Below are 21804 nucleotides of genomic sequence, written 5' to 3' on the forward strand. Positions count from 1 at the left end.
TGCGTTCTCCTGCGGGGTCGGCCTCTCCCTTCAAGCCAACTCCTGCCCTGCTCCCAAGGCCTGTAGTAAAGGAAGGCCTGCGCAGCAGCAAAGCCCCAGAAGGCCAGGCCTAGGACGTTTGCAACTATGGGGCCAGAGCTTCCTGGAAGCGGAGGCTGAGACTGAGACGCGCAGAGGCCTCACTAGGCAGGGCTTCAGCGCGTCCCCTCGCAGGGGCCCACGTGTGTGGTGTGTGCTGTGCGCTGCGTGGCATCCCAGGGGCTGCAGGCCCGATGCCCAAGGGGCAGGGATGCAGCCCCGCTCCCCACAAGGCCCCCAGACAACCCGCGCCAGAGGCAGGTTGAGGGGGCAGGAGGCTGGGCCGGGAGGGGGCTCTCCGCGGGGGTCGGGCCTGTGCCCCTGCTCGAGCTCGGGGAGCGCTCCCCGGGGAGCCCCCCCCCCCGCCCCCGAGGGCGCGCGTCCAACTCCCGGCGGCCGCCAGCGCCCCGCAGCGCCTGCGCGAGCTCCCCGGGCGCCCGCCCCGCCCCGCCCCGGCCCGCCCCGGCCCGGCCCGCCCCGGCCCGAGCGAGGCGCCGCGGGAGGAATTCCAGCCATTTCCTCTGAGCCGCGCGGTATGTGGCCTGCTCGCTGCCCGACCGCAGCGGCCCGGAGGGGGGGCCGGCGGCGCGGCCCAGTCACCGGCCCGGTGTGGCAGCTGCCCGGCCGGCCGCCTCCCGTCCCCGGGCCACCGAGCCGGCCTTTCCCGCAGCCCCGGCCTGCGCGGCGCCCCCGGGCTCGGCTCGGCTCCTCTCCCCCGGCCCCCGCGCAGCCGCCCTCCTGCCTCCGCAGCCCCGGCTGCCCCCCACCCCCCACCCGCCCCCGGCCGCCAGCGACCCTTGCGAGTCCCCAGAATCTTGAGTTTGAAACTGAAGTTGCCACTCGCGGCGTCACCCTCCGGCAAGTCCCTTAAGCCTTTCAGAGCCTCAGTTGTTCCATCTGTGAAATGGTGACCCTGCAATAGTGCTTCCTCCTTTGTGCTGCCTTGAGGTTAAATAGGGAAAAATCACGTGCTGGACAAATGTCAACGATGCTTCTGTTTCTCCAGGTATCACTACTGTCTTCAGTTTTCCCCGATCTTCCCACCCTCCTTGCCGGTGGCCTCCTTTCCAGTCTCACATTCCGGTGCAGTCAGGGCCGGCTTTACAGGTAGGCACAGTCGATGGCGGCCTCCCAGCCAAGCCTGCCCTAAACTGCTCCCTCATATATGTCCAGAATCCATTCCTGTGGAGTCTTTGTTCTCTGGGTTCCTGAAAAGCCGAAAAGGCAGCTATTTACATTTTTTTAAATGTAGTCTGAGAGCAGCCAGACACATACTGATTAGGGAAAGATGAAGACGAGGACCCGGATGATGGGTCTACACATTTGGACTCTGGTTTTACTGTTCTGGAACAGAGGATGGGCCACCACGTGCTCTCCGGGCTCCTCTTTCAAAGTGCAGATCCCCAGAGGGAGAGAACATTCTTTCAGGCTTTAACCCTTTGGAGGAACTGGGAGGAAACAGAGCCGAGCCACAGCCTCAGGCAACTGGGAGGGTGGGGTCTGCTTCCCCCACCATCCACACCTGCCTCACCCTACCCACAGCTGCCGTAAATAGAACACTAGGTGGTGTTGGAAAGCCCCGGTTTGGTGGAGCTTGACCACCGACTGCTTTGCAGATAGCAGGAAAGAGCCATTCTGCCTCCGGTTCCCCCAGATGGCCCCTTGTTTTGACTTTAAAACTTTCATTCCACCCAGAGTCCCAAGGCCAAGAATCAGCTCTTGCAGCAAGATGTGGCCCCCTCATTCCCCACACATGCTACAGCCACAGACTGCAAAAATCTAGACGTGTAGAGACATGTCCAGGAACACAGGTGCTATAAATATGCTAGTCCAGCCAGGAGACTGAGCTCTTAGGCAGCCCCCCTTCCCACCCACCCTTCTCTGAGACTGGCACTTCAGGCCACCATGGCTCTGCAGCCGGTGTCCCACAGTGGGAGGGGTGGACTTCATCTGTGTCAGAGGCCTGTTTCCCCTTTCTCTCTCTAAGACACTCTGACCCCCCAGCCTAAAGGTTTTCCCTCTACTCAGGATACCTCTCCCTAACTCCCAGTTGTAGGTGTATCCTCTCTTGTATTTTTAGAAGGCTTCTCCCATAGAACCCCCATGCAACCCCCATGCTGAGGCCAGTCTTCAGGAAAGGCTGACTCCTCTTTCAAGATGGATGAGATGCTGCCTTCAGCTGGAAAGCAACCTCAATCAGATTTTACAATTTACATTTTGATTCTAAATTTTTGGTAGCATTTTTTTTGGGGGGGGGGAATAGGTTGGAGACAGAATAGATCTGAAAGAAGGGAAAGAAGAAGCTAAGAGTATGTGCAAAGAGGAGATAAAGTCCAAAAGTCCAAAAGAGAATTGCCATCCCAGCAGGCTGATTCCCAGGAGTTTAGTGGGACTTTCTAAGCCAATTTACCAGGCATGGGACTCCATGGGGTACAGCTCACTGAAGCAGAGCCTGTTGGGCGGTAAGAGACTCCAATGGGGGAAAAGTTAGTGAAGCTCTCCCACCTAGAGCTAAGGAACTCAGACACAAAAAGATGTCCCCAGGAAACTCGGAGATCTGATGGCTTGGAGAGAGCGTAGCAAGAGCAGGGCAGGTTTGAAGTGATGAGTGAAACAGATCTGACCTACCAGTTTTTAAATGTGGCTGTAAAAATAACTTTAACTAGATAAATTCTCCGTTTTAACACATACTAGATAATCCGAAAAATGTAGTCACACTCCTCTTCCAATGTGGGAACGTACTCTTCAGTCACCGTGCTAAGGAAGCACTTTACCAGCTCCATTTCAACAAATCTTTTTTTTTTTTAAGCATTTTATTTATTCATGAGAGATACACAGAGAGAGGCAGAGACGTAAGCAGAGGGAAAAGCAGGCTCCATGCAGGGAGCCTGATGTGGGACTCAATCCCAGGACCCTGGGATCTCACCCTGAGCCAAAGGTGGATGCTCAACTGCTGAGCCACCCAGGGGTCCCCATCTCAACAAATCCTATGTAGAAAGTACTGGGAAACAATCCATTTTACAGATGGGGAATCTGATACTCGGTTAGCACCAGAGAGGTTTGAATCCAGACATCTGACTCCAGTGGTCATGACTTGAACTTTTGCTGTGGGATAATCACCTCTGATGGTCTCTCTGACCAGAAGTAGAAACAACTCCACTGGAGTCTTTTTTGTTTGTTTGTTTTCTTTTTTTTTGTTGTTGTTGTTTAATTAAAGTTTGATTTGCCAACATATAGTATAACACCCAGTGCTCATCCCATCCAGTGCTCTCTTATCCATTGTCTTTAACTGCCTTTCACAGTGAGGAAGATGTTCCTGCAACACACACTGGCCCCTCACAGACCTGAGTGATTGCAGCCTCATTGAACTGGATGGCTTTTCTGAGTGGCCCAGGCAATCAACTCAAGACCCCAGTGTACAGAGGAACAAACTGCCTGTATGCAGAATTCTAAATGGACTGGATATATGCAAATCACCAAGGTCAGGGGCAGCCCTAGACCAGCCCTTCCTATGTGATTTCAGACATGGAGACCCAAGTGGCTATTTTTACTAAAAATCAACTATAAAAGAACCATACGTGTGTTTAAATTTATGCAGGTCACTGTTATCTCACTTTGGGCCATGATCCCAAGATATATTTTGTTTGGCTTTCCTAGCATTTTTTTTAAGTTAATAACCAAACATTTACAATTGGAAGATCGCACAGAAATATCTAGATTGTTTTAGCTTCTCCCTCAAATCTGAAGATCTGGCTGCACTGACATGTACCTTCCACAACAGTCCTGACAGTCCCATCCTGTCTTCCACCCTACAGCCTGGTCCATTGCCTTTGGAATTTGCTGACTCACATCTCCCTCACTAAATGCAAATATTCGCTAAAGAGGTAATTATTGAACCTGACTAGTCACTGCCGGTATGGACATTTTACCATACTTAAAATATTAGGGAGATTAATTGTGGTAAATTAAGGTGAGTGTAGGACCGAAAGCGGAACTCTTCCAGACAAGGCATCAGGACATACCAGAGCAGAGATTTCTAGGGTCCTAGAAGACCATGAGATGAGAAATTAGTATTCAGACAGCTGTCATGGATGCACAACAGAAACATCACCTGTTTCCCAGGAGTTCATCCTTTATTCTAACTCAGCAAACACCAAGTTTTTATTAGCATCCTGGGCTGTCTTCCCCAATCCTCCTCCTGGAAGTGCCTTGGGTAACATCCAGAAGCAAACCCTGGAGATGATTAGAGGGCTGCCGACTCAGGCTGTGAGCGAGCCCAAAGGAATGGGTCTGGCTTTTGACCAGAATAGAGCTAAGCCCAGAAGAGGAGCTGAATGAAGACGAGGACCAAGTGATTAACTGGGGCCTGGGCAGCCAGGGACTGAAGCACGATCTCATTCACCAAGATGGTGAGCAGATGTGTTCTCTGAAACGTGGACCACATGAGGGAAAGCCATCTTCCCTGAATTTGGAAGGTCTTCCTGCCAAAGCAGTTTATTGTGCAGGCAGAGAGGGGAAGAGGCTTTATATGGAGATGTGGGAATAGATGACATAGCTTGAGGTGAACTGACAGACCTTGGGGCTGCCCTGCCCTTCCCCAGATGCCCATCTGGGAGGCTGGCAGCTCCATGACTGAACTCAGACCTTTCTCTGGGCAGCAGTCCATATGACAAGTGTCAGCGGAGCCCTGGATGTGTACTCTGGGATGGGGAGAAGGTGGACGTGATGATAGGGCTTTTAGAGAAACAGAAATTTCAGGAATCAGGAAAATACATCTGACTTCTTTCAAAACCAGTAGACAATACGGCAGTCAGAATTGTCATAACTAAAAAAAAAAATTGTCATAACTGCTTTATGCAGCCTTTGGAAAAGGTGAAAAATTACAGAGGGTGGGGTAGTTGCCAGGCTTGGTCAGGAGTACGCTCTATTCAGAGAGGTTCCTGAACCTTCCCGCATCATCAGAAGCCCTTGAAATCCCTCCTGAATCCCAGCACTCAGTCTTGCCACCATCATCTACTTTGTATCCAATGGGACTGATCTCACTGTGTCTTTGTCCCTGATTGCGTCAATTCTACAATCTCCCTAGCTCCCAAGTCACCTGGTCTCCAGGCCTTTGATCCCCTATGAGGCCTTGTTTTTCCCTTATTCTGTGGCCTTCTATCCTCCCTAATTTCTGAAACTCTTCCCTCATGACCTCTAGAGTTCATAATCCATAATTAGCAAAATCTCCCTTGTCCTCAACCTATCGTATGGCCATTCTTGTTACTTCTTTCCCTACAGGACACCTGGCTCTCCCCCGGAGTTCCCTGAGACCTGGCAGGCTTCCTAAGCAAGGCCTGATTTTTCTCTCACAGCCCTCATTCTCTCACAGGCCTGGAGGTGAGACAGGTGGCATGCAGGTGAGATAGGTGTCTTGCATAGGATTTCATGTCATTGGATTATCTGAACACTGTTGTCTTCTCCTGACCCCCAGGGATCATATTTTGATTATTCTAGATCCCGCTTTACCATCACTCTTCCCAATGCCATCTCAACTATTGGTAATTGCCATATCCATACAGATGATCCTTCCAACACCCAGGTCTCTCAGTCACTTCAACTCCTCCAATAATTTTCCCTCCATTCAACCCAGAGTTATGATTACCCATAACTGCAACCCTTCCATGATCCCAGTTTCACATACCCCACTCACTGACCCCCAGCCTCCTGTCTTTCCAGCTCACTTCCTCACATGATCCCAATCATCCTTTGACCCCACTAGGACCTCCACTATCTGTTAAGCCCAGCAGGCTTCACTGTGGTCTCTGTGATATTCTTTCTCTCCTCCTTGCCTAGTGTAAATTCCTGGCCTGTCATCTATTTATACCCCAATCCCCACCACTTCTACGCACTCTCAGTTCTTTGCCTCTCTCTTTTCTTTGTCACAGTCACCTGGCATGACGACAGACCTAGTGAAATCCAACTCTGTTCCACACCTCCACACCTGCAGCTGAACACGGCTAGAGAAAAACACACAGCTACACAGCTCAATCTTACTTTAAATCCATGCTAATGGAACTCTAGTGGGTCCTTAATGCTGCCCAGTGGTCATACTTCTAATTCCCAGATCCATTCACTCACTTATGCTCCTGGATGACAGTTCCATACCTTCTTTTCTCAAACCCTTAACATTTCCTTCCCAAACTCAGTCTCAGCTGCTAATTGGATTCTTTTTCCAATGGAAAAATACAAGCAACCAGAAGAGAACTCTGAAGATTCCCACCATCACATCTCACCTATTCAAGGACATTACTTCAGCAACTCTTCCTTTTCTCTCCTACACCAAATTGTCACTCTCTACTGGACCATTTCCATGAGCACACAAGCATCCCATTGTTTCTCCCATCTTAAAAAACAACAAGGTATTTTAATGGCCATATTTCCCTTGGCAGCCTCTGTCTCATATGTTTGCTCCCCTTTAAAGCAAACTCCTGAAAGAATCATCTAGACTTGCTATGTCCAATTCCTCTCCTCTAGTTTTCTCTTAAACCAACTCTAGATCAGGCTTATATCCCCACCACTCCACAGAAATTGTTCTTATGAAAGTTACCATGACTTACACATGCTACTAAATCCAGTGGTCAATTCTCAGTTCTCATCTTATTGATTGATAGCATCTGATATAGTTGACCACATTCTCCTCCTTGATACACTTTCTTCACTGGGCTTTGAGGACATCACATTCTCTTGTTTTTTCTCCTACTTCACTACCCCTACCCTCTTGGTCTCTTTCTCTGGTTCTGCCTCTTTTGCCTGATCTCTAAATGTTGAAGTACCCTTCAGACCTTAGTCCTCTACTCTTTTTTATCTGCCTCTTTTGATCTCATACAGGTGTGTAGTTTTAAATTCCATCAATATGCCCATGACTTACATTTATTTCTGTAGCCCACAGACCCCTTCTCTGAACTCTAGACCTGTATTTCCAACTGTCTGCTCCGTATCTCCAAACTCAGGATGTCCAAAATGGAACTCATGAGTTGCTTCCCCAAGCTTGATCTGCCTGTAGCCTTTCCCATCACAATTGAAAACAACTCTCTTCTTCCAGATGCTCAGACCCAAAAATAGTCACTCTTGACTCCTGTCTTCCTATTACATAGACCTCAGATCTGACAGAAATTAATTCTGTTTTCGAAGTACATCCAAATCCAGCTATATCTTATCTCCCTCATTGTTGCCATATTTGTCCAAGTCACCGTCATCTGTCACCTCAATTACTACTGTTGCCTCCTGTCAATTCTCCCTGTTTCTATTCTTGCCTTCAACACAGAAGCCAGGGCAGCCCCGGTGGCGCAGTGGTTTAGCGCCGCCTGCAGCCAGGGCGTGATCCTGGAGACCCGGGATCAAGTCCCACGTCAGGCTCTCTGTGTGGTGCCTGCTTCTCCCTCTGCCTGTGTCTCTGCCTCTCTCTCTCTGTCTCTATGAATAAATAAAATAAAATGTTTAAAAAAAAACACAGAAGCCAGACTTATCCCTTTAAAATATACCTTAGATTATAGCACTTCTTAATCAAAACCCTTCAGTAGCCATTCTTACCTCTTTTGCTCCTGACACTCTGATCCACACTCATTCTTGGAATCCAGCCTCCTTGCTGTTCTTGTGCCTCAATATATGAGGCATGTTTCCTCAAGTGAGGTCTCTGCTCTAGCACTACCCTCGACCTGAACATGCTTGCCCCATAAATCTACCTGATGAACCTTCTCACTCCTTCAATCATTATATCTTACCTTTTCAATGAGTTCCACCCAAACCACCCTGTTTAATACCAAAACTTGCCCATTCCCCTATATCCCGACCTTCCAGATCACCCATAACTTGCACAGTCTTGGGGTTTTTTGTCCCCAAGGTATTTATTACCTTCGAACATACTGTGTAATTTACATCTGTTATGTTTATTATCCAACTGTCACACACAAGGAATCTTTGTCTATTTTGTTAACAAATATATCCCAAATGCTCAGAATAATGCCTTGCATATGGTAGGGAGACAATATATACTTATTTTTTTAATGAGTGAAAAGAATCCAAACAGAGAGGAATTTATTTCCTTGGTCATCAGAAATGGCTAGGCCAAGAGCAAAGAAGAAAATGGAATTAGCAAGAGCAACTGGACCTGACTTGCAACACATTATTAACAAGCAAAGTCTGGTCAAGTTGAAATGAACAGCTGAGCTGTATGCTTATAATTACAGATAGAAAGAGAAAGGTAAGATCTCCCACATAGTAGGTAATAAAGTGACTTTAATAGAAAGTAAATACAGGCCTGGGCCAATGACACTGACTTATCCAATTGCCATTCTTGGACAATTGCTTTTTAGCTGCTTTCCTAGCCTTATATGAGCCATTTACACAGTTTGACAGAGAGGCATCAGAAGAAGTAAAGGCAAAAAGAGAGGATCCTATGAGTGAAGTCTTGGGAAAAGAAACACGTCTCCTCCTCCTGTTCCCTGAAGTGCCTTCTCAGTAGAGGATATTGCAGTATCAGATATTTCGGGCAGTTTCTGGTCCCACTTCATCAGAATTCGGCAATTATCGGATGCAGATGTGTTCATAGTTCTGCATGGCTGGCCCCTGCCATGTCCCCTGCTAACAGAGGCCTTCTGGAGGCCATGCCTTCCTTTCTTTCAGGAATTGCAGCCCTGAGGCTAACTGCCAGCATATCCTTTATCCAAAGATGCCAGTGTTATGCAAGGAGCCTGTGCACTCAGGATAAACCAAGTTAAATGAGGCTTCTAAGTTCTTCCAGACCTTTTGGTTACAGATTCTGGAGTATCAGCCAAGTTCCTGCAATAAGGGCTTGAGACCAGAGGAGGGTCTGGGGCAGGAGGCTTGACCTGTCCTAAAGAGAAACAGAATTTCAGAAGCCTTTACAGTCTTGAGGCTTTGCCTCAAAACACCTAAACAACCCCCAAGCATCCCTTAGTTTCCAAAAGACTGTAGACAGAGGCTCTAGAAGATATCTCTTGACCAGACATGATAACAACACCCCAATGCACAGGATATACTCAAACCATAGTGCAGAGTCTTTTCCAACACAGGAGCATGCTCAACTGTACCTTTCATCGTGTACTTTTCATCATGCATTGATGGAAGCCACCTGATGCTAAACAAGTGGCCAATAGGCATTGAAGTGGGGTAAGCCTATGTCATTTTCTCCTTAGAATTCTTCCATTCTTGAGGAAGGCATTCATGTTTGTGTAACCCAAGAACAATGGGGATAGAAGAATAGCACTCCTGTAGAGAAATGTAATTTAAATCAGTTAAAATATTTACCCAATCTCATGAGAATAAGTCAAAGGGGTTAAGTATATTCTCAGAAGACAAACCTCTCTTTTTTTCCATTCACAGCTGTCCATTTCTTTCCTTTTCAATCTCCCAAAACTGAGCCCACACCCCCTCTCCACCGTCTACACCTCCATCTTTCTCTCTTTCTCTCTCTCTGTCTCACAAACACACACAGAGAACTCTTGATGCTTTTGTCCTTTCCCTGCCTCCCTGGATCTTTTCATTTCCAACATAAGGGTTTCTGGCTTGCTCAAACTCCTTCCAAGTCTTAGCTCTTTCTGGTTATTATTCTGATCAGCACAGGAGCAGAGCAGCTGAACTGGAATCTTAGGCAGTAGTAGGTAAAGCTATACTCTTGTGAAGATATTGCGTGATCCTAAGCCTCTCTTCCATGTCTCATCTTAGCCCCCAGAAGGTGAATTTAACATATATATCCATCAGCATTTTATTTCTAGGGGAAAAGAGAATGAGATGGGGAGAAATGAATAAAAGGAATCAGAACAGGTCTATACTCACCTTGAATGCTGACCCCAAACAGTGTCTAGGTCATCAGTGAATTCTGAGACATTCCTATATTACCCCAATGCCTAGTCAAAAAAAAGAAAGAAAGCTGGCCAAGGCCAACAAGGGATTAAGGCACAAAGTTAAAATAGAGAGGATTCTCTGGGGTTCTGAATCTGACTTAAAACATTCAATGTGAAGGCAAGTACTGGGGAAAGAGAAAAAACATGGAGTTGTATTTTGGATGATTTTTTTTTCTGATTACAGAAGTTATACATGTTCAATGTTGAAAACCAGAAAAATACAAGAAGGAATTGAAAAAAAAAATGATACTTGTGATCCCACCACCCAGATATAACCAGTGATGTTAGTTTGCCTTTCCAGTGCTGTTTCAATGCATAAATATTCTTTTTTAATCAAGTTATAAAAACAGGATAGTGGTTATTTTAGAATTTTTTCTCACTTAACAATACATCATAAATGTATTCCCAAGTCATTAAATATTCCTCAATAATATGATTTGTTAAAAGCTATTTATGGTTTGTTGCTGTGAATGTGCTATATAGATTTAACCAGTTTTATATGGAAGAGCAGTTAGGCTGTTTCTGAGAATGGAAATTTAACTGTGGCAAGGTTATCTTGCACAAGTCCTATTTTCAGACATGCTGACATCCATCCCTTACAAAGCCAATAAGGATCCCTTTAAAATCCTATACCCAAGAGAACCTTGCCATGGCAGAAGTAACTTCAGAAGGATTAAGCTGTCCTTGTGTTCTTCAGAGAAAACCTGGCATGAGGCTTTGAGCAGCCTTACCTCTACATGCCAAGACTAGACCATTCTTGAGCAGATGGGAAGAAAACGTTTGTCATTCTATGAGGGAGTTAGCCCAAATCATTCATTGCATTTGTGCTAGTCCCTGGCTGGTTATTATAGAAGAAAATATGTGATTTCTGCCTTTCAGAACCTTGCAGTCTTCTTGGGTTAATAAACATACAGTTATAAAAGAGTTAATTAGAGGGCAGCCCAGGTGGCCCAGAGGTTTAGCTCTGCTTTCAGCCCGGGGCATGATCCTGGAGACCGGGAATCGAGTCCCACATCAGGCTCCCTGCACGGAGCCTGCTTCTCCCTCTGTCCGTGTATCTGCTTCTCTCTCTCTCTGTGTGTGTGTGTCTGTGGTAAATAAATTAAAAATCTTAAAAAAATAAATAAAAGAGTTAATAAGAAACACAAGACTCTCTGTATGACCAAATGCTAACTCTAGTTCAGATCACAAGGGCTTTAGGAGGTGACAAAAGCATAGGCACAATGTGGACTTGGGTGACTTGAGAAAGCTCCATCATGGAGATGAAGCTTGGAGGTGGAGAGGTGGAGTGGACCAGGAGGAGGATTCCGCACAGAGGGGACACTGCCAAAGGCACAGAGGGAACAAAGCACAGGAAGCAAGGTGGCTCATCTGGCTGCAGCTGAGGGAGAAATGGCCAATCAAATCAGATAACTCATATTTGGGGCATAGAGGCAGAGAGCCAAAAGGCTTCTGTAGGTATTTCCCCTTGCACTGTCAGTGTTACAGCAAGAAAGGAGGAAACATTAAATCAAACACATTCAAGCTAGGTTTTGTTTTTGTTTTTGTTTGTTAGTGGTGGAGATGACTTATAAGCAGAACTTCTCAAAGCCTTTAATATGCTTATGTATGTGCCAGAGTCAAGAGAGGGGAATCACATATCCCAAGAGTCTTTAACCACAGAAGTTTTTTTGTCATGGAACATCTCTGGCGTTCCATAAAGCACAATTAGAGGTTAGTGAGCCACTGATGATTTGGGGGCTGGAAGGCAACAAATGGGGGAAAACCAAGTTTTGGAAGGCCAATCTCATGGTAGAATGTAAGGTGAACAGGAGAGAAAGGAGTCTGGATTCAAACAATACAGTTAGATGGTTGAATCAAGATTCAACAGAAGTAGGGAGGGTTGAAAAACACTAGGGAAAAGAAAGAAGAAAACGCTGATTGTTCGCAAAGTCTTTTGTTGGATTCTGAGGAGATACAGAAGTGTCAGAGTCCCTGGATCTTATAGGACTTTGAATGAGTATTAATCAGGATTTTATTATTTTTTTGAAGGTTTTGTTTATCCATGAGAGACACACAGAGAGAAAAAGAGGCAGAGACACAGGCAGAGGGAGAAGCAGGCTCCCTGTGGGGAACCCAATGTGGGACTGGATCCCAGGGCCCCGGGATCACGACCTGAGCTGAGGGCAGGCACTCAACCGCTGAGCCACCCAGGTGACCATTAATCAGGATTTTAATGACAAGGGACAGAAACCAGCTCAGACCAGCTTAAGTAAAAGGGGAGTGTATTCTTAGGGAAAGAGGAATGCTTCACTGTACTGGAAAGCTGGCAGAAAGTTCCCTATCTGGTCTCAGCTTCTCTGTGTATCTGCTTCCTGTTCTTTATATTCTCTCTCCTAGCCTCCCTTCTCTCCCCTCCCATCTCTCCTCCCCTCCCTTCTCTCCCCTCCCATCCCTCCTCCCCTCCCTTCTCTCCCCTCCCATCTCTCCTCCCCTCCTCTCTCCTTTCTCTCATTGGTAGAGGAAAATGGCTTTCCTACCTTAGTTTGCATGTTACACTAACTTTGCATAGAATGGTTCCAAACACAGGGAACTCCATCCTTCTTTCCCAGTCTCAGATTTCCAATAGAAAGAATCTTGTTGACCCAGCTTGGGGCTCACCAGTCTGACCAGGAGGACTGGTTTTAAAATAGAAACCTGGCTACAGGAGACCTACCCCATGTGGAGAGAATTAGAGTGGAGGCCACTTAGCAGGGAAAGGTGTCTGCTATGGGGTGATACTGTGACCTGTAACTGAAAGTATACTTCTGGAAGAGTTGAGCAGGAACAGGCTACTGTTGAACAGATGAACAAGTATGAAGCTTTAAAGTAGCTTTATTAAACAGTGCACATCCTTTTCCTTTTCCCAAACTCCATCTGTTCCCAAGTCCTGAAGGAATCTACAGATGAGGGAAGCTGGACACCATAATGGTTAAGAGCATATGTTCTGGGGTTAAATTGTCTGTATTTTGGATCCTGCCCTTGAGGACTTGAGCAAGTTGTGGAACCTACCTGAGCCTCAGGTTTCTGAACTGTAGAATGGTTATCGTGAGAATTAAATACTTTTTTCTTTAACCTTTTTTTAAAATTTATTTATTTATTCATGAGAGACAGAGACAGAGAGAGAGAGAGAGAGGGAGGCAGAGACAGGCAGAGGGAGAAGCAGGCTCCATGCAGGGAGCCCGACGTGGGACTCGATTCGGGATCTCCAGGATCAGGCTCTGGGTTGAAGGCAGCGCTAAACCGCTGAGCCACCCAGGCCGCCCCGAGAATTAAATACTTAATTCGTGTAAAGAGCTTACCATAATACCATCAATGATGTAGCAACATAATTTTTTTTATGGAAATTAAAAATCAGGGGCTGAAATTTATATCAGGAAATCCAAATATCTTTGACAAACTGGGAAAAGAAAGATGAATTGGCACATAGGCAAGTGGGTCACCTTGGTCCTCCAGATAGCCCCGTGTACATGGCCTCTGGGATAGGGGTTTGGAGAGAATAATAAGCCACGGAAATCTTGTGACGCCAGTGGGGACTTCAGAGATCACAGGTCATTTTGGCCAGTCACACTTCTTTTGTTCCTAGAGATTTAATATTTAACTGTCTACTAAATGATCATGGTTTGGAGGAGAGAAGACAAGAAGAAGAATTGCTTTCAGCTGGCCCTAGTCTTTAAATAACCCGGGTACAACATCTTTTAAACACAACGGAGACCATGTGTAAAACATTAGTTAAACTCAGATATAAATCTAGTCTTTGACCAGTCCAGAGCTAATCAATATGCTTTCCTACTCTCTTTGAACTTCGAGTTTTCTGGCAACAACAAAAATCCCAAACCCCATCCAAAACCATCGTCCAGACAGCCCTGCTCCTCTGCTCCCCTCCCTCGTGTCACATATTGTTGACAGAGCTACTCCCGTTACCACACTCATTCCAGTGGTGATTCAAATTCTTCTGCAGAAACGGACTTGAAAGACAGAAAATTGCTCTTGTAATCAGCAAACAAGGAATCCTGGACAAGGAATACAGAACTATGAGTATGGATTTACTCTTAGCTTTCGTGGACATATTTTTCTCCATTATTTTCATTGAAAATTATGATGAACTCATTTAAATAGCAAGGTAAACTGAGATGGAAAATTACCCATAATAAGAATTCTGATGAAAACAGACTGGCCTGATTTTAAGCACATCAAGGACACTGGGTTTAAATTGCAAATTCGCATATATTTAAAATGTGTTTGTTTAAATGTGTCCATTTTAGGCAAAACTCAACTACTCTATTCCTTTCCAAATATCAAGAATTTGCTTTGGAAAAAAATCATGCAGTTTGATGTATAAAGCAGAGGGGTAAGAAAGTAAGTAGTGGGTGAGAAAGACCCACCCAAAGGCTGCAGCCAGCTTCCCGAGGAAGATTCATGACCAGGCCTCAAAACTGTCCTGCAATTCTTTCCAGCAGATTTTACTATAACTCTAAATCATGAAAAGCAACTGCTGCTATTACCAAAACTGTCTTTGCCTCAAAAAAGAGGAAAAATCAGGACATGCAACATAATCCTCTCACTATCATTATAGAGAGACCAGCCTATTTGTCATAAGAACTGAAAACATGAGCTGTGTAGTATAGTACACATTCAACTTTCATACCTCAGTATTATATATCCTTTGGGAAAAGAAATGCAGGGGGAGAGAAGCATACACAAGAGGTGGTTGGATGCAACAATGATAAAGTGGCTTTAGTTGATTTAACTATAACCTACAGAAACCATTCTATATTGCAAATCCTTTTCAGAAAAAGGTAAGAAAATTCAATCAACAACATTTTGTAAACCTTCTGAGATATTCACAACAAATGCATCCATACTCTTAAACACATGTATAAACATTTATGTAATGAGGGATTTCTTAACTTCGAGAGTGTCATCAAATGCAGTGTAATAGATTTGTTCCTCCCTTTGGCTTGAATGACTTCTTCCCTATTAGGATCATTATTGCTTCATAGTGTACCAGAGATGAAAGGACTTTGAAAGGTCATTTGTCTTGCAACCCAACTAGCAGCACTGGTATTACCAAGGAGAAGCTTATTAGAAATGCAGAATCTTGGTTCCACCCCTAACTGACTCAGAATCTGCATTTTGATGGGACCACCAGGTGATTCATATGCATGTTGAAGATTATACTACTGGGCAATCAGGGTGGCTCAGCAGTTTAGTGCTGTCTTCAGCCCAGGGTGTAATCCTGGAGACCCAGGATCGAGTCCCACATTTGGGGTCCCTGCATGGAGCCCGCTTCTCCCTCTGCCTGTGTCTCTGCCTCTCTGTCTTTCTGTGTCTCTCATGAATAAATAAATAATCCTTTAAAAAATGCTACTGTAGGTCAGTCCCCTGCCTCTGAACACACTGGACACAGTGGACAGACTGGTCTCATTCAGCCAATATCAGGTCCTTCATAATTTGAGTTATTGAGAAGAAATATACTCATTTAAGGAAGTCTCACATAGCCTAACAAAGCAACTTTTTCAATACATTCAAGTACCTATTCTTGGAAGCCCTGCAGATTAAGTCAAAGGAAAGAGAAGCAGAAAACGGAATGGATTCAAATAACAACCTCTAATAAAGTAAGGGTAGTTCAGAAGCTGAGTCTGTAAGGCATGGGAGGAGCAATTTCATCAAATCCCCAGTTCCAAAATTGTCTCTGCACTACGGGTGATTTATAGCCCTGGAAGTTTAAAGGCTTGAGCTCTTGCTGTATTTCATTTCAGATTAGCAATTTTTATCTAGTACTTCCTTGCAGCTTAAAATGAAGGCTCTGGAACTACTAAAATGAATCCATCTGATGATTTGTACGCTCATTCTGTAGCTATCCTGTAGATTTCAGATTTGTAACTGGCTGGAATCTGGAAAACAAAAAACTCTCTGTGGGTTAATGGTAGCCCAACCTCTAAGCCAAAGGCTAAAGACTTTAGTTATATATGTGTTCCAGTATTCCTCAAACTTAGCTGTACATTAGTCACCTGATTACATTTTTTTAAAGATTTTATTTATTCTTGAGAGACACACAGAGAGAGTCAGAGATAGGCAGAGGGAGAAGCAGGCTCCCCATAAGGGAACCTGATAAGGAACTTGATCCCAGGACCCCAGGATCACCCCCTAAGCAGAAGGCAGGTGAACTCAACCACTGAGCCACCCGGGTGCCCTGAGGATTACATTTTTTAAAACAGCTTTCTTGAGGTATAAATAACAAACAATAAGCTGCACATACTTAAAGTATATAATTGGGTAAATTTTGATATGTTATATACCTATCACCGCGATCAAGCTAATTACCCCTAAAATTGCTTGTGCCCCTTGGTAATCTCTCCCCTCATCCTGCAACAACTTACTTTTCTGATACTATACATGAGTTTGCATTTTCTAGAATTTACATAAATAGAACCCTGCTTTTGGTGGGGGTGTCTGCCTTCTTTCATGGAGCGTAATTGTGAGATTCATCCACAATGTTGCATGTTTTAATAGCTTCAACCTTTCTATTGCCGAGTAATATTCCATTGTATGGATGTATATTTTGTCTAACTATTCACCACTGAAGGACATTTGGGTTGTTTCCAGTTTTAAACAATTATGAATGACACTGCTATAAACTTCAATGTATAGGTATTATATAAGTTTTTACTTCTCTAAGTAAATGCCTAGAAGTAGGTGTGGCAGACATACACTTAACTTTTTTTTTTTTTTGATATTTATTTATTTATGATAGTCACACAGAGAGGGAGAGAGAGGCAGAGACACAGGCAGAGGGAGAAGCAGGCTCCATGCACTGGGAGCCCGATGTGGGATTCGATCCGGGTCTCCAGGATCGCGCCCTGGGCCAAAGGCAGGGGCCAAACCACTGCGCCACCCAAGGATCCCTACACTTAACTTTAAAATAAGCTGCCAGGGATCCCTGGGTGGCTCAGTGGTTTAGCGCCTGCTTTCGGCCCAGGGCACGATCTTGGAGTCCTGGGATTGAGTCCCACGTTGGGCTCCCTGCATGTCTCTGCCCCTCTCTCTCTCTCTCTCTCTCTCTCTCTCTCTGTGATGTCTATCATGAATAAATAAATAAAATCTTTAAAAAAATAAAATAAAATAAGCTGCCAAACTGTTTCTCAAAGTGGTTGTACCATTTTACTTGTCCATTAGAAGTGTGAATTCATTCAGGACACTTGGGGTGTCTCAGGGCTCAAGTGTCTGCCTTCCACTCAGGGTGTGACCCCGGAGTCCCAGGATCAAGTTCCGCATCGGGCTCCTGCTTCTCCCTCTGCCTACATCTCTGCCTCTCCCTCTGTATCTCTCATGAATAAATAAATACAATTTTTTTAAAAAGAATTCCAGTTCCACATCCTCTCAAGCAGTTGATACTGTTAGTATTTTTTATTTTAGCCTTCTAATAGATAAGTAATGGTCTCTCTATTATGGTACTGGTTTACACTTCCCTAATAACTACTGATGTTGAGAATATTTTCATGTATATTTTACATCCTTATTTTTCTTTGGTGTGAGTCTTTGGTGAAGTCTTTCAAATCTTTTTGTTATTATTATTCTTTTTAATGTGGGGCTTTAACTCACAACCCTGAGATTAAGAGTCCCAAGCTCTATTGACTAAGCCAGCCAAGTGCCCCTTCTAATTTTTTATAATACATTTTGTTTTGTTTACTTAATTGTTGAGTTTTAAGAGTCCTTTATATATTTTGTATATAAGTCCTTTGTCAGATATATAGTTGACAAATATTTTCTCCCAATCCTTTTATTCCCTTAGCAATGTCTTTCAAAGAAAAGGTTTTTTTTTGAAGTTCTTAATTTTTTTTTTAATTTTTATTTATTTATGATAGTCAAACAGAGAGAGAGAGAGAGAGGCAAAGACATAGGCAGAGGGAGAAGCAGGCTCCATGCACCGGGAGCCTGACGTGGGATTCGATCCCCGGTCTCCAGGATCGCGCCCTGGGCCAAAGGCAGGCGCTAAACCGCTGTGCCACCCAGGGATCCCCTAAAGTTCTTAATTTTGATGAAGTCCAATTAATTTTCCTTTATGGATTGTTTTGGTAAAAATCTGAGAAATCTTTGCCTAACCCTAAAGTCACAAAGATTTTGTGCTATATTTTTTTCCAGAAGTTTTATAATTTAGATTTTATGTTAGGCCTATGATCCACTTTGAGTTATTTTTTATATGTGATGCAAGGTTTGGAATGATGTTTACTTTTTTTTGCATATAGATATCCAATAGCTGCAGCACCATTTATTGAAAAGACTGGTTTTTCTTCCACTGAGTTGCCTTTGCACCTTTTTTTGAAAGTCAATAGACCATATATTTATGGATCAATTCTAGATATGCAATTCTGTCCCACTGATCTGTCTTCATAGTAAAATTACACTGTCTTGGGCAGCCCCAGTGGCTCAGTGGTTTAGCGCAGACTTCAGCCCGGGCATAATCCTGGAGACCCAGGATGGAGTCCCACGTTGGGCTCCCTGCATGGAGTCTGCTCCTCCCTCAGCCTGTGTCTCTGCCTCTCTCTCTGTGTCTCTCATGAATAAACAAAATCTTAAAAAAAAAAAAGTCACACTGTCTTGATTTTAGTAGCTTTACTATTGAAATCCAACTTTATTCTTTATTTATTCTAAGAAAAATAATTTTGGAATAAATTTGTCAATTTCTGGGTTTATAAAGCTTAATAGGATTTTGATTGCGATTACATTGGATCTATAGATCTAGTTGGGGAGAACTAGCATCTTAGCAATATTGACTCTTTCAATCTATGAATGCAATAAATCTCTCCATATATTTAGGTCTTCTTTTATTTCTCTTAGCAATGTTTTTTCAGTGTACAGGTTTTATGTTTCTTTTGTGAGGTTTGTTTCTAAGTATTTGATATTTTTATGCTCCTACAAATGCTAATAGTTATATAATTTCAATTTCCTATAGTCCTTGAAACTGTTTAGAGTTGATTTTTAGTATTGACCTTGTATCCTGCAGCCTCTCTAAACTCACTAATTCTACCCCTTTTTTGTACATTCCATAGGACTTTCTACATAGATAATTAATTGTGTTATCTGAAAATAAAAACAGTTTATTTCTTCTTGTCCAGTCTGGATTCCTTTTATTTTTTTTCTTGTCTTATTGAACTAGCAAGAAGCAGTAGAGTGTTGAATAGAAGTAATGGCAGTGGACAGTTTGCTTTGTTCCTGGTTTTAGAGAAGAAACAGTCTTTACCATTAAGTATGATGTTAGCTTTATGTTTTTCATAGATGCTCTTTCTCAAGTTGAGAAGTTCCCTACTTTGCTGAGAGTTGCTTTTTTTTTTAAATCAGAGATGGATCTTAGATTGTGTCAAATCCATTTTGGGGTTCTATTGAGAAATTCATATGGTTTTTCTTTTAATTATATCCAACTATAAGATATTCATGTTAATATGGTGAATTAAATTGATTTTAAAATATCAAACCAAATTTGCATTCCTGGGGTAAACCCCACTTGATTATTATCTATTATCTTTTTTTATATCTTATTAGACTTTATTTGCTAAAATTTGCTTAATGATTTTTGCATCGATTCTAGTGAGGAATTTTGGTTTCTACTTTTGTAATGTCTGGTTTTGGTGTCAGAGTAATTTCTGGTCTCAAAGAATGAGTTGGGATATATTCTCTCCTCTTCAATTTACTTGAAGTGTTTGTGTATGGAATCAGTATTATTTCGTCCTTAAATATTTGATAGAATTCACCATCTGGGACTGGAGTTTTCTCTGTGGAGAGATTTTTAGCTACTAATTCTATTTATTTGATATAGAACTATCCAGGCTATTTCTCTATGAATAAGCTGTAGTAATTTGCATTTACCAAATAATTTTTCCATCTTCTCCAAGTTGATAAAATTTCTTGGCATAAAGTTGTTCTTAATATTCTCTCATAATGCTTTTAATATCTGCATAATCTGTAATGATATCACCTTTCTCATTCCTGATACTAGTAATTTATATCCTTTCTCCTTTTCCTAATGAGTCTGGCTACAGATCTATCAATTTGATTGATCTTTCCAAAAAAATAGCTTTTGGGGCAGCCCCAGTGGTGCAGCGGTTTAGCGCCGCCTGCAGCCTCGGGTGTGATCCTGGAGACTCAGGATCGAGTCCCACATCGGGCTTCCTGCATGGAGCCTGTTTCTGTCTCTGCCTCTCTCTTCGCTCTCTCTGAATGAATAAATAAGTAAATCTTTAAAAAAAAAAAAAAGAAAAAAAAAGAAATAGCTTTCTGTTTCATTGATTTTTCTCTATTGTTTTTGTTTTTATTTTGCTGACTTCTTCATACTTATTATTTACATTTTTCTGCTTGCTTTAGGTTTAATTTGTTCCTTTTCTAGTTGCCTAAGGTAGAATCTAAGATCATTAATTTGAGAACTTCCTTTTTTTCTAATGTAAGTGTTTAGTATGATAAATTTCCCTATAAATATATGTTTGGGCTGAATATTACAAATTTTGATATGTTGTGTTTTCATTTAGTTCCAAATATCTCCTGATTTTCCTTTTTATTTCTTCTTTGACCTATGGATTACTTAGAATTGTCTAAATTTGTTCCCAAATATTTGGATATTTCCCAGATATATTTTTGTTATTACTATCTAGATTAATCCACTGTGGTCAAAGAACACACTTTGTCTAATTTGAATATTTTTGAATCTCTTAAGGCTTATCTTATAGCCTAGAATGTGGTCTATCTTGGAAAATGTTCTATGTATATATTTGAAAAGAATGTGTGTTCTGTTATTGTTAAGTGGAATGTTCTTAAAATGTCAAGTAAGTCAAATTCGTTGATAGTATTGTTCAAGTCTCTCATATCCTTACTGATTTTCTGTCTGCTTGTTCTATCAATTATTGAGACAAGGGTATTAAAACCTTTAGTTATAATTGTGGATTTGTTTTTTTCTCCTCTACCCTTCTATATATTTCACTGCCAAGTCCACATATGATACCAGTTAATTTAGAATCTCTGGAAGTGTGATCCAGGCATCAACATTTTTTTAAACCTCTGAGTGATTTGAATGTGCCATCAACTTTGAAAACCACTGCCTTGGGATCCCTGGGTGGCGCAACGGTTTAGCACCTGCCTTTGGCCCAGGGCACAATCCTGGAGACCCGGGATCAAATCCCACGCCATGCTCCCGGTGCATGGAGCCTGCTTCTCCCTCTGCCTATGTCTCTGCCTCTCTCTCTCTCTCTCTCTCTCTCTGTCTCTCTCTCTCTGTGTGTGACTATCATAAATTAAAAAAAAAAAAAACACTGCCTTATGCATTCCATCTTGTGGACTCAACAGATTCTCAAATGCATTGTCTTATTTAATACTTTTGAGGTAGGCATTATTCATTGCCATTTTGAAAATGATATTAAGCTGGGGCACTTGGGTGGCTCAATCAGTTAAGCGTCTGACTCTTGATTTTGGCTCAGGTCATGATCTCACAGTCATGGGATGGAGGCCCACATCAGGCCCCACGAGAGCATGGAACCTGCTTGGAATTCTCTCTCTCCTCTCCTTCTGTCCCACCCTCTGCTCCTATTCACTCACTGGCTCACTCTTAAAAAAAAAAAAAAATTAAGTCTGGGTACCTATCCAAGATGACACAGAGAACCTAGCTAGGATTTAAACCTAGGTTTTCTAACTCAAAGTTGATCATTTTGAGCTACTTGTATTTTGTTCTGTGAGGTATGTTTATTGACTTGAATTCTATCTCTATTTCTATCCTGTCCCTCTAATACACTCTTCTGGGTTGTGGGCAGGAGCCATG

General features: G+C 43.2%; 1 long non-coding RNA gene across 1 annotated transcript; it reads left to right on the forward strand.

Annotated features, from left to right (window-relative positions):
* Positions 1-547: 547 nt before the first annotated feature.
* Positions 548-3614, forward strand: LOC129511193 (uncharacterized). The gene is made up of 3 exons (XR_008664762.1): positions 548-611; positions 1085-1185; positions 3381-3614. It is a non-coding gene; the product is annotated as an uncharacterized LOC129511193 (long non-coding RNA).
* The last annotated feature ends 18190 nt before the right edge of the window (positions 3615-21804 follow it).

This window comes from Nyctereutes procyonoides, unplaced genomic scaffold (genome assembly GCF_905146905.1).
Source record: "Nyctereutes procyonoides isolate TBG_1078 unplaced genomic scaffold, NYPRO_anot_genome, whole genome shotgun sequence".
NCBI lineage: Eukaryota > Metazoa > Chordata > Mammalia > Carnivora > Canidae > Nyctereutes > Nyctereutes procyonoides.